Source organism: Talpa occidentalis, unplaced genomic scaffold (genome assembly GCF_014898055.3).
Source record: "Talpa occidentalis isolate TD23 unplaced genomic scaffold, MPIMG_talOcc4v2.1, whole genome shotgun sequence".
NCBI classification, from domain to species: Eukaryota; Metazoa; Chordata; class Mammalia; order Eulipotyphla; family Talpidae; genus Talpa; species Talpa occidentalis.
Window position 1 is genome coordinate 68,697,808 of NW_026555331.1, and position 12,130 is coordinate 68,709,937.

At 42.1% G+C, this 12,130-nt stretch overlaps 1 protein-coding gene and 1 pseudogene across 2 annotated transcripts in view; both read left to right on the forward strand.

Annotated features, from left to right (window-relative positions):
- PXDNL (peroxidasin like) overlaps nucleotides 1–12,130 on the forward strand; it is a 628,077-nt gene that overhangs the window by 189,653 nt on the left and 426,294 nt on the right. The gene's annotated exons all lie outside the window — the stretch shown is intronic.
- LOC119241460 (heterogeneous nuclear ribonucleoprotein H2-like) lies at nucleotides 7,682–8,996 on the forward strand (annotated as a pseudogene).

Here is a 12,130-nt window from a genome sequence, read left to right on the forward strand (position 1 = left end):
TATGGTGATGGTTCATGGGTGAACTGATGGTGGGAACTCTATGGGGACTGCACCTGAGAGAATAAAGCACACATTGTGCAATAATGAAGAATGATGTAAAACATATACAATAAAAAAAGTGAAGCATTAAATAAAAAAAATGAAGGATGGGCTTTGTAGTGGCAGGAGGGGACGGAGCAGAATATCTATGACCTGAGCAGATGGGGTAAAGGAGAAAGTCCTAGAGCCCTCGTTGGCTTTTGTAGGCTTTTACTGGGATTTAACAGGTACACAGCAGGCAGGGGTGCCGGGGAGCTGGGAGGCTGGCAGGCCTCCCAGCCTCCAGCAGGTTTTCACTCTCTGGGCTCTCTGACAATCTCTCATGGCCTTTGTTTCTCTGCCCCTTTTGCTCTGCTGTTCTGCTCCCTTGCTCTGCTGGCATCCCCGTGTCCCGCCCTTATAAGCCTAGTCTCTCAGCCCAGGTGTACCCACTTACATATGCCCACACCCTCTCCAGGTGCCCGCCATCAGGATGCATTCAGGACCACAGGGATCCATCATCAGTTCTAATGGCAGGAGGGCAGAGAAGCCTGATACATTACTTATCCTATAGGCCTGCTCTTCTACTTTCCTGGGCCTCAATTTTCTCACAGTGAGTTAAAGGTGAGGTGAGAACACAAATTGGAGACAGGGCTGCTTTGGCCGCAGACACATTTGGGAGTCATTCCCTACAGCCACTTGCTTTGCTTTGAGGTAAATGGAATGTTTTGAATGAAAAGTTCCAGCTCTTCAGTCAGCACAATGAGCGCTTGCTAGCAAAGGTTTTGATGAACTTCAGCTGTGAACTCCGTGATTCCTTCTCTCACACAGAAAGTCAGAGTTGCACTAATGCCAGTTTCATTGAAAAAAATTCAAGTTCTTCATGATTACATTAGTAATACTTGGCCTTCATCATACATTGTGGTATTAGAGAAAAGGAAAGTTTTAAGTCTTTGAGTTTATGCATGTGTGCTTTTGGGGTATATGTGTACCCCCCTGGTACCATATATTTAAACTTCCAATTTTAACTTCCCATGAACACCTGAGAAAATTCAGCATAAACGAATTGATTTTCTCATTGCAAGGATGTTATGAGCTTCAGTCTTGGTTGGTTTCATTTATATTTTAAGAAGGGATGTAATCAAGTTCTGGAAAACTGTGGACCTGGACTGGAATTTTCATTGAGGAGCAAAGTGAAGAAGCTAGCTTGAGGAGCTGTTGTAAGGTTGATCCATTATCTTCTTTGGAGCCCTTATAGAAGTCTTTCTAAGTGTGAGCAATTTAGTAACTGTTGGAGATATAAAAAGAAAAGAAAAAAGAAAAAAGCATTCCAGTAATATCTGCCTGCACCATCCCAGGCAATGTTCCCATGAGGCCTCCACTGCCTCCTTCTGTGCTCTTCTCTTGGTGCCTTCAGTGCAGCTGGTGATGCTTCTCTCTCAGATGCTACAGCAGCCCCTTGTGGAGAGTGGATCCCCCTTAGAACCTGTAAGGTAAGGTAAAAATATCAGGCTTTTCTGCCCTCCTACCATTAGGATAGATAAGGGAACCCTGTGCTCCTGAATGCATGCCTGATGGCAGGCACCTGGTATAAGGTGTGGGCATATGTAGATGAGTGTCATCTGGGCTAAGACTGGGCTTATAAGGGCAGCGTCACAGAAATGTCAGCAGAAACAGAACCATGAGAAGAGCAGAGAACAAGGCCACGAGAGAAGGCCGGAGAGCCCAGTAGAGTGAAGACTTGTTGGGGGCTGGGAGGCCTGCCGGCCCCCCAGCACCCCTGCCTGCTGTGTAACTGGTAAATCCCAATAAAAGCCTGCAAAAGCCACTGAGGACTCCAGGACTCTCTCCTCCTTTACCAGGTCTGCTGGATCAGAAAACCTGCCCTGTGCCCATTCCTGCCCCTTATAAATGGCATAAGTCGGCAAGATGATCCATGTAGATGGGTGTGGAGCCCTCCGAAGACCTCAGGAGGGACTGAGGAGTAGCAGACAGAGAGCCTGTGACAACGCTGGAGGCATCATGGTGGCACAGGAGGTGGACAAGGTCCGGGAGCTACAAGTGAGACCTCGCCTGGAGGAGACGGCCTGAGAGGCAGCAGAATCGTCGGGGAAGAAAGGACCACGATTCAGAGCTCGCCCAGTGCTGATGCAGGGAGAGGCCTAATGGACTTGGACTGACAATCCCTCCAGAAGGCAGAGGAACCTTGGCATGTTGTTACATTTTGGGGACCCTGAGGGTGGATGGTATCATTTAAAATCAAACATGGCCCGTGGGCCTTGGTATAAGAGCCTATAATTGGCTGAGGGAGGAAGCCCTCGCCAAATTCTCTGTAGCCAGGCAGACAAAAAGCCCACTGAGAAAGCAAAAGCTGGTGCTGAGATTGAGAAACCCTGAGCAGCTGTTAAGCACTAAGTAAGCTAAAGAAGGCCAGTGAGTCTCCTAAAATCACCTGTGGGTGATACCCTGCTCACGGTTGAGTGAGGGTGAGGAGCTGAGGAGCCCGTCCTTGGGGGACGGGTGGGGAATGTGGCTTGTGGTGGAGCCCACAGCCAGAGAGGGGACCCAAGACAGGCCACAAGTGGAGCTTGCATCCACGGATCCCCAACTCATGTGCTTGTGCAATGGGTTGACCTGAGTGCAGGGGTCTGTGTGTTGCATTGGTGGTTACGAAAGCCGAGTGTTGAAGCGACCACAGACAGAAACCCTGAGGTTGGGAGATTGGGCGATTACCCCCAAACAGTATAGAAACGCCAATCCAGGAGTGAGCACATCCTGGGGGTGGATGCTGCTTGTGGCTTGTGGCTTGTGGCTTATACTATAGCCAGAGAAGGCCAGGAAGCCTGGTGGCTCCTGGTGTGTGATGGCTTATGCTGTGAGTGGTTCCCCTCCCTCGTATGAGCAGTGCCTTCGCAGCAGATTTGGTGGATCATCTGCTGGTGCCAATAATTGTCTTTTGCCACTAGGTTGGGGCCCTGCCTGGACTAATTTGTGTTCTCTTGTATTTTGTTACATTGCTATATTCAGTTGTATTCAACGTACCTTTATGGTCCAAGGCTGCAATGTTCCTATTCACCAAGAGAAACATATGTATAACTTGTATAGACTGTCTGGCAGAAAACCCTGAGGGGGTGGATTGTAGGGTAAGGTAAAAGTATCAGGCTTTTCTGCCCTCCCTCCATTAGGATAGATGACAGAAACCTGTGGTCCTGAACACATGCCTGATGGCGGGCACCTGGAATAGGGTGTAGATGTATGTAGATGGGATTCACCTGGGCTAAGACTGGGCTTATAAGGGCGGCATCACGGAAATGCCAGCAGAAATAGAACCACGAGAAGCAGAACCATGAGAGAAGGCTGGAGAGCCCAGATAGAGTGAAGACTTGCTGGGGGCTGGGAGGCCTGCCAGACTCCTGGCCTCCCAGCACCTGTGCTTGCTGTGTACCTGGTAAATCCCAGTAAAAGCCACTGAGGGCTCCAGAACTCTCTCCTCCTTTACTGGGTCTGCTGGATCAAAAAATCTGCCCTGTGCCCAATCCTGCCTTTACAGGGCCTCCGTCATTGCAGCTTTCTGCTTTGTAATCTACCTCAGTAAAGCCCATCTGTGATTGATTGCACATGCTCCATGTAGGTTTGAAAGACCGATCTGATTAAGACTTCTTGACCAGGGCTTTTACCTTGGGAACCCTTTCATTTTTTTTTATATTATTTTTTTACAACATTGTTCATTTTTAAACAATATTTGCTACACCCCACCCACTCAGGTGTAGTCCCCATAGAGTTTCCTTCACCAGTGCACCATCACCTCAGTTCCCTGTGCTCCTCCCTCCCTCCCTCTGATCCCTCACCCTCCTGTTCCCTGCAGGATGTCCCTGATTTATAATTGTCCGTTTTTGCTTTGTTGCGTTTTGTACTGTTATTTTTTTTTATAGTGATGTCTTATTTGGGGAACGCTTTCTTACCCAAGGCCTGTTTCACTCACTGCCAAACCCTTGCAAAGGATGGTGCTTGGCCAAATGTTGCCAGGTCTTCAGTAAAGCTTCATGGAAAAAGGGAGAAATGGACACCTGTAAGGAGCAGGAAGAGCACAGAGCAGGATCTATATGATCCCACTCAGACGGGTAAAGGAGGAGTCCTGGAGCCCTTGGTGGCTTTTGCAGACTTTTATTGGGATTTACCAGGTACACGGCAGGCCTCCCAGCCCCCCAGCTCCTTCTGGGCTCTCCAAAGTTCTCTCGTGGCCTCTGCTTCTTTTTCGCTCTGCTGGTGTCCTCATGATGCTGCCCTTATAAGCCCAGTCTCTCAGCCCAGGTGAACCCACCTACGTATGCCCACACCCCACTCCAGGTACCTGCCATCAGGCATGCATTCAGGACCGCAGGGATCCATCATCAACACTGCTGGTGGGAGGGTAGAAAAGCCTGACAATGTACCCTACAATACTCTTATTTCTGTTTTAACAGGGAGTTTCCAGAGAGAAGGATCTAATAGGATGGAGAGATCAATGGGGGGGGGGGAGAGAGAACAGGTTGGATGTCCAGGGAAATGCTGTTTTGCAGCTCAAGTCCAAAGCCACTTAGAGATTATTCCTTCTTATTCAAGTGACCTCCATTTTATTTTTCTTTTAAGTTCTTTACTGTAAGTCAACTAATTTAAATGTTAATTACATATAAAATATACCTTCACAGCAAAATTTAGATTGATGTTTAACTGAAAACTGGGTACCATGATGTGGTTAAGTTGACACAGAAATTAATCTTCATATCAGGTTAATATTGGGATAAACAGTAAAAGTTGATGGTTTCAAGGTCTAGTCACTTGGCAGATAGAAATGCTCAGGAGGCCAGAGAAAACCAAGGAACATGCTTCAGAAAGGGAGGAGTCAGGACAAGTGTTTTGTGGTGATTTCCAAATGCTTGTTCTCAGGCTAGAAAGTGTATTTCCAATTCCTACACTTCAAGGACTATAAAATGGAAAAAGAGAAAACATTAAGGGTCACAGGGAGAGGTTGTGGAGAAATCTTTTACATTCTGTCCCTGACCCCAAGGCCTGAGCAGTGAGGGTGGCAGTGCCTTTGACACCATGGGTGAAGGCATGGCACAGGGGGCAGGAGCTGGGGAAAGGGACAGGGGGCTAGGGCAGCTCCATGGGGCTGGCATCAGAGTGACTAGGGCCTGGGCTGGATCCAGCAGAGTGTATGCTGTGCTCTGACTCCAGGCACAAGTCAGAGCAAGGGCACAGATATGGCTCCTGGCAAGGGAAGGATTTCAACTACCAGGAGTCCTGCTGTTTCCTCCACCTTTCCTGGAGCCCAGGAGACAGGAAACTGCTTAAATTCTTTCTACCATTGTAACTTTTACCATTTCAGTGTCTTAGCTGTATCCTTACCTTCAACAAGAATTAATTTGATTTAAGTACAGTTCGCTTGATCTTTTATTTTTCTTCATGAAGATAGAATTTCTGGCAGAATGAATGTTTTTTAGTTATGAGCAAAACACTCAGGTGGAAATCATTTTGACAATGTTCTCTGAGTTTTAACAGATTTGATAAAGAAATTTAGTACAAGGTTCTCAGCAATAATGACTAAGAATCGGCATCCTTTCATATAAACTTGAAGACTATCTCCATCCCAAGACTTTGTTAGGTGGATCCATACCACAGTGGGGCCAGACAAGCTATATGGCCTATTTTTCACTTTCAAGGAAGGGCTTAAATTTAGACATAACTTTATCTTCTAGTGACAGTATATTTTCAGTCCCAAAGTTAGATGGAGAGTATTTCAAGAGCAACACATTCATCTTAAAACTTAAATTAGACCTTGCTATCCATGCTGGAAACATACCATATAATCTTAAAAGATGAACTCTGCCAAAATTTTACAAATTGGACTTTTGCAATTTTATTTTTTTATATTGAATGCCTTTTTAAATGATAATATAAAATATTCCTCAAGTTATAGCATTTGTAAAAAATTTTGGTAAAAACTTTTGTAAAAAAACTGAAACCTCAGCATCTGACCTGTTCTCTCTCTCAGCAAGGTCTTTCCTAGGACTTTTCTGCCCATTGTCATAATGTGATTCCACCTATCTTGCCCTGAGCACATGCTGTGGTCTGTGGTATGGGGTTGGTGTGGGGCTGGATGTGCTGTTCCTTAGGGAGACTAAACAGCATGATCTTCAGCTCATTTAATTTGTTCATGCTTGTTCTCTGACTTCTGTCCACAATGGAGAGTCACTCTAAATTTTTTGGCAGAATGAATTTCTGGATTGAGTTTGATCGAAAAACTCATCCTTCATTGGTTAGAAATGGATTGTAACTTTCTCAGCATAAAGCACATTAAATATTTCTTCCTAACTTCAGCAGCTTGGGCTGATTGTAGGTAAGGGGGAAACACAGACAGACAGATGAGCTCTGTCTGTTGTGATCTCCTAATAATCGATTTACATGTTCAACTTTTTATCTTGGCACAATCCCTAGAACTGCTTTTTTTTTTAAAGATTTATTTACTTATATATACAAGAATTGTGGTACAGACCAGAGTTGTGGGGGATGAGAGGATTCACCAGAGAAAGAGTAGGAAGCAGATCAAACAAATCTACTGAAATACACTGTTGAGGGGAATAGGGGGCAAGTCAGGAGAGGTCTTTTGTGCCATGTAGGTAGCTCCCTGGCTGGGGATTGAACACGTGCTGCAGTGACTATGGATAGCATCATAGGTTGTGTCTTAACCCCTTGCACCATGAGAGAGACCCGCTAGAAGTGCTTCTAAATTGAATTCCAATAAAGAATGGATGGGATGGATGTTGTGCTACTGATTGTTATTACCATGAATGAGTTTTTATCAACATTACATATATCATAAAGAAATTTTGAAAGATACACAATAATTCATTGTTTAACTATGTAAAGAGTAAAAATATAAAGCTCCATATTATGAAAAGGAAAGTTTGAAATAAATTAAAAAATATTGTGTGGATCAAATAGATAGTGGCACATTTTGAAAAAAATAGAGGCATATGGGAAATGAATTATAGTTTTGGTTAAACATATAAACACAGAAAGCAGAATGATCCAAATTTGGTCATTTGAATTAAAATGATCTATTTTAATTTAATTATATGTTAAAATTTACTCTATGAAAGTGTGCATTGTGCATTGCCCTGTATATAATCCTAAAAGGCTGAGATTAAAATTTTAAAGGTAATCTTTTCCCAGAATTTCAGTTTATAATGAACCAAATTATAAATATTTACCTGATAGAATATGCCAGTCAAAGATGATCATTGTTAACACATAAATTGGGAACATTTGAATATGACTTACAGAATTTAAATTGTTCTGGAGAGAATCTTGAGTCTTTAAGTGTTAGTTCTTTGTTTCGGAGGACTAGACGCCCTAGGCTGCCCCTCCAGTGAGACGTAGGAGGTGGTGCAGCTCACAGCCCACTGAATAAATCTGGGGATGATGGAGACCTCACGCTAACACCATTTTAGAGATATGACTGCTGTCATGGCAGGGGAGCTGCATTTTGCTTGCTTGTTAAGAAATACAAGGAAGGAGTAGTTCTGGTCGTCGTCTATCGTCTCGCTATAGCCGTTTGAGGGAAGAAGGAGGAAAATTATGCTAAGCACAGAAGGCAGGGAGGGGTTCGAGGTGAAGGTCAGGGGTCTGCCCTGGTCCTGCTCAGCTGATGAAGTGATGCGCTTCTTCTCCGACTGCAAAACCCAAAATGGTACATCAGGTATTCGTTTCATCTACACCAGAGAAGGCACACCGAGTGGTGAAGCATTTGCCGAACTCGAATCCGAAGATGAAGTGACTGGCTTTGAAGAAGGACAGAGAAATCATGGGGCACAGATATGTCGAAGTATTCAAGTCCAACAGTGTTGAAATGGATTGGGTGTTGAAGCACACAGTTCATAGTCCTGACATGGCCAACGATGGCTTCGTCTACCTTAGAGGACTCCTATTTGGCTGTAGCAAGGAGGAGATTGTTCAGTTTTTTTCAGGGTTACAAATTGTGCCAAATGGGATGACACTGCCGGTGGACTTTGAGGGGCGGACCACAGGGGAGGCTTTTCCAGGAGATAGCTGAAAAGGCCTTAAAGAAACACAAGGAGAGACTAGGGCACAGATACATTGAAATCTTCAAGAGTAGCTGAGCTGAAATCCGAACCCATTATGACCCCCCTCGAAAGCTTATGGCTATGCAGCGGCTGGGTCCCTATGATAGGCCGGGGGCTGGCAGAGGATATAATAGCCTCGGCAGAGGGCCTGGGTTTGAAAGGATGAGGCGGGGTGCCTGTGGAGGTGGGTATGGAGGCTACAGTGATTATGGTGGCTATAATGATGGGTATGGCTTTGGATCTGATAGGTTTGGAAGAGACCTCAATTACTGTTTTTCAGGAATGTCTGATCGTAGATACAGAGATGGTGGTCCAGTTTCCAGAGCATTACAGGGCACTGTGTGCACATGAGGGGATTACCTTACAGGAGCCACAGAGAATGATATTTACAATTTTTTCTCCCCTCTTAACCCCATGAGAGTACACATTGAAATTGGACCCGATGGCAGAGTTACTGGTGAGGCAGATGTTGAATTTGCTACTCATGAAGATGCTGTGGCAGCTATGGCAAAAGACAAAGCTAATATGCAACACAGATTTGTGGAGCTCTTCCTGAATTCTACTGCAGGAACAAGTGGGGGGGGCTTATGATCACAGCTGCGTAGAACTCTTTTTGAATTCTAAAGCAGGGGCAAGTGGTGGCGCTTGTGGTAGCCAAATGATGGGAGGGATGCGCTTGTCCAACCAGTCCAGTTACGGGGTGGGGTGGGGGTGGGGGATGTGTCCTGCTAGCCAGCATCTGAGTGGTGGTTATGGAGGTGGCTATGGTGGTCAGAGCAGTATGAGTGAATATGACCAAGTTCTGCAGGAAAACTCTAGTGACTATCAGTCCAACCTTGCTTAGGTGGAGAAGGGGTGCCAAGCAGCTACTACAGAAATAAAAGCTGTGCATGTATGGGAGTTGAGTAGAATGGGAGGGATGTCTAATATATCCAGTATGATTGGTAAATGGGAAATATAATTGATTCTGATCACTCTTAGCTTCTTTCTTTTTCTTTTTCTCTTTTTTTTTTCAAGACAACAAAATTTAAGTTTAACAGTTTTGCATTCAGGCTTGTGATTCATGCTTACTGTGAAGTGGAAGTCAAGATTGTTTTAAAAAATATCAAGCTCAGTAATTTTGAACACTGAAACATTCATCTAGGATGTAATAACAAAGTTCAGTATTGACCATAACTGTTAAAACAGCTTTCAGCTTTCCTCAAGTTAGTTATGTTGTAGGAGTGTACCTAAGCAGTAAGTGTATTTAGGTTAAAGCAATTTCACTTATGTTAAATGTTGCTCTTATACCACAATACATTGAAAACTTTGGATGCATGTTGAGAAACATGCTTTTCTGTAAAACTCAAATATAGGAGCTGTGTCTATGAATCAAAGCGAAAACTTTTGGCATGTTTGTTAATTCTAGCTCTTTGGTTTAATATCTTGTAAAGCGCGTGAATGTACATTTCTATTTTTTTTTTTTAGGATCTGGGAAAATTTTGAGATGTAATTACCAATACTTTAGGAGTTTGGTTGTGTTGTTTGTATGAAATTCTAAGGCTTTGATTTAAATCTCCTTGTATTGTGATTTCCATTAGATGTATTGTACTAAGTGAAACTTGTTAAATAAATCTTCCTTTTAAAAACTGGAAAAAAAAAAGAAATACAAGGAAGGAATTTTGATCACAAACACTTAACATCTTAACTTTCAAATCAATCCATTGAAAAGTTTGAATTTATAATTTGGGGAGTAGTTCAAACATCTTTTCACATTATTTTCAATTATTTCTATTGCTGTCATAATGTGTCTAGTTGAAAATAAATTTGGAGTTGACTTAATTTTGTAAAACTGAAGAGGTGCATATCCTATGACAATCCCAAATTTAAATACTGGTGAGAAACATTTCTTCCTGTGCACAGGGACACATTCCATGAATGTTTATTGTTATACTGTTTATAAATACAGTTGCAAAACTTGAAAATAACCAAAATGTTTGGTAGTGAAGAAGTATATAAGTGAAGTGCAACCTGCCTATAGGAGTTAGGGATAGATACCCAGATCTTTTTGTGTAATCAAGGGATGACTAAACTAATATTACCTTCATACTAAAACCAAGCAAGGACATTATTCACTATAGCCAAGTTATGGAATCAACCTAAGTCTCCATTAAGAGATAACTGGATAAAGAAATTGTGGAACATATGTAAAGTCTATTTGGGAGTGTTCCCCCTCTCCATTTTTTTTTTTTTTTTTTTGCGGGGGAGAATTTTAAAGTATAGATCTTTGAAAACTTGGTAGAAATTAATAGTGAAGCCATTTGGTCCTGACCTTTTGCTCTTAGTGAGATTTTTGATTACTCTTTCATCTCTGTGCTTGTAATTAGCCTGCTCAAGCTCTCTATTTCATCCTGGTTCAGTCGTGGAAGGTTGTGTGATCCTAAAAATGTGTTCATTTCTTTAAGGGTGATCAATTTGCTTCCATATAAATGTTTATAGTAGTCTTTTATGAATCTCTTCAGTATCTGTTGAATTTCATCTCCTTCATTTATGATTCTTGTTGTTTTTTCCCCTCTTTTCCCCTCCTCATTCTGCTATATTGTGGATTGAGTTACATAGTGAGTCATTTTAATTGAAGACATAACTCCTAGGAATTGGTGCATATTTCAATCTCAAGGGAAAAATGAGTAATACAATTTTAAGAAAATATTGTATGATTTTTTAATCAAGTATCCTAATATAGGACAACTTTTTGTAGTGATGAAGAATTTTATTTTGAGAAATAAATGTGGGAAAGTGAAAATTGTTTCTATTCATTTTTTTGTTAACAACTTAATATCTTATTAAATTTTCTTGCTGTGATTCCCCTTGGGTTAAGACCCTTACATATCAAAACAAATAATTTCATCTTTCTTCCATCTTCCCTACAGAATGTTAGAATTGCAGCTTAAACAACCATATTAAAATGCAATATCTCAGTTTAACTGAAAAGTCTGGGTCTTAGCCAGCACTGGATCCAAGGCTTTGTTTCTTGTCCCATTTTCACCTGATTTTGTAATTTTAAACTTTTTGTTTTAAAAGAAAATGGCAGCTTCTGCTATACTTGGGTCTATATAACTTTATGTATCATATGTTAATGCAAATATTATGTAATTATTATTATTATTATGTAATATGTAGAGACTACATATTATTTATATGTGATCCTTTTTTTTTTATATATATCCAAAGGGAAGGTTTGTTATATAAAAAAAGGAAAGGGGAAGAAGATTCTTCACACATACAGGTGGTCAGGATGAGCTGAGTTTGTAATGAACAGGTTTGTTAAAAGAGATGCCTGCATAGACACAGGTGGGCAGACTAGGAAGGAGAGCTGCCTACTACATATTGTTATATTGAGCTTCTGCTTGGTTTTGTCCTTAGGCTGCCTCTCTCTAGTATGAACAAGAGGAATACTAGTATCCCTGGATACTAACTATGATATATTCTGAATCACAGATAAATATTGAGCTTCTGCTTGGTTTTGTCCTTAGGCTGCCTCTCTCTAGTATGAACAAGAGGAATACTAGTATCCCTGGATACTAACTATGATATATTCTGAATCACAGATAAAGTACATGATTCTATTTTATTCAGCATCCACATCAACACCCATGAATGTCCTCAATTGACCAATCTTATATTCTCATGGAAGAAACAATGTGTACAGGAGATAGTGTCCTCAGTTGGCCAAGCTTAGTCACATTATTGGGGGCAGCAGGGACACGAGTGACATGTCTACCAAAACCACAGGGGTACAGTGGGTTGATCTCCCTCTCATACAAGGGGTCTGGGCAGACCAATGTTTACATTGACTATCTGTACATATTTTATTTGTTCATCTATGTTCCCCTAATGCTTTATGTATTAGTTCTATAATAATTGTCACCTTCAACTGAACTATGCCTGCTCAGTAGCAGGGGTGGCATCTCCCTCATCTTTGTGTACTTATTATGCACAAAGTCAAT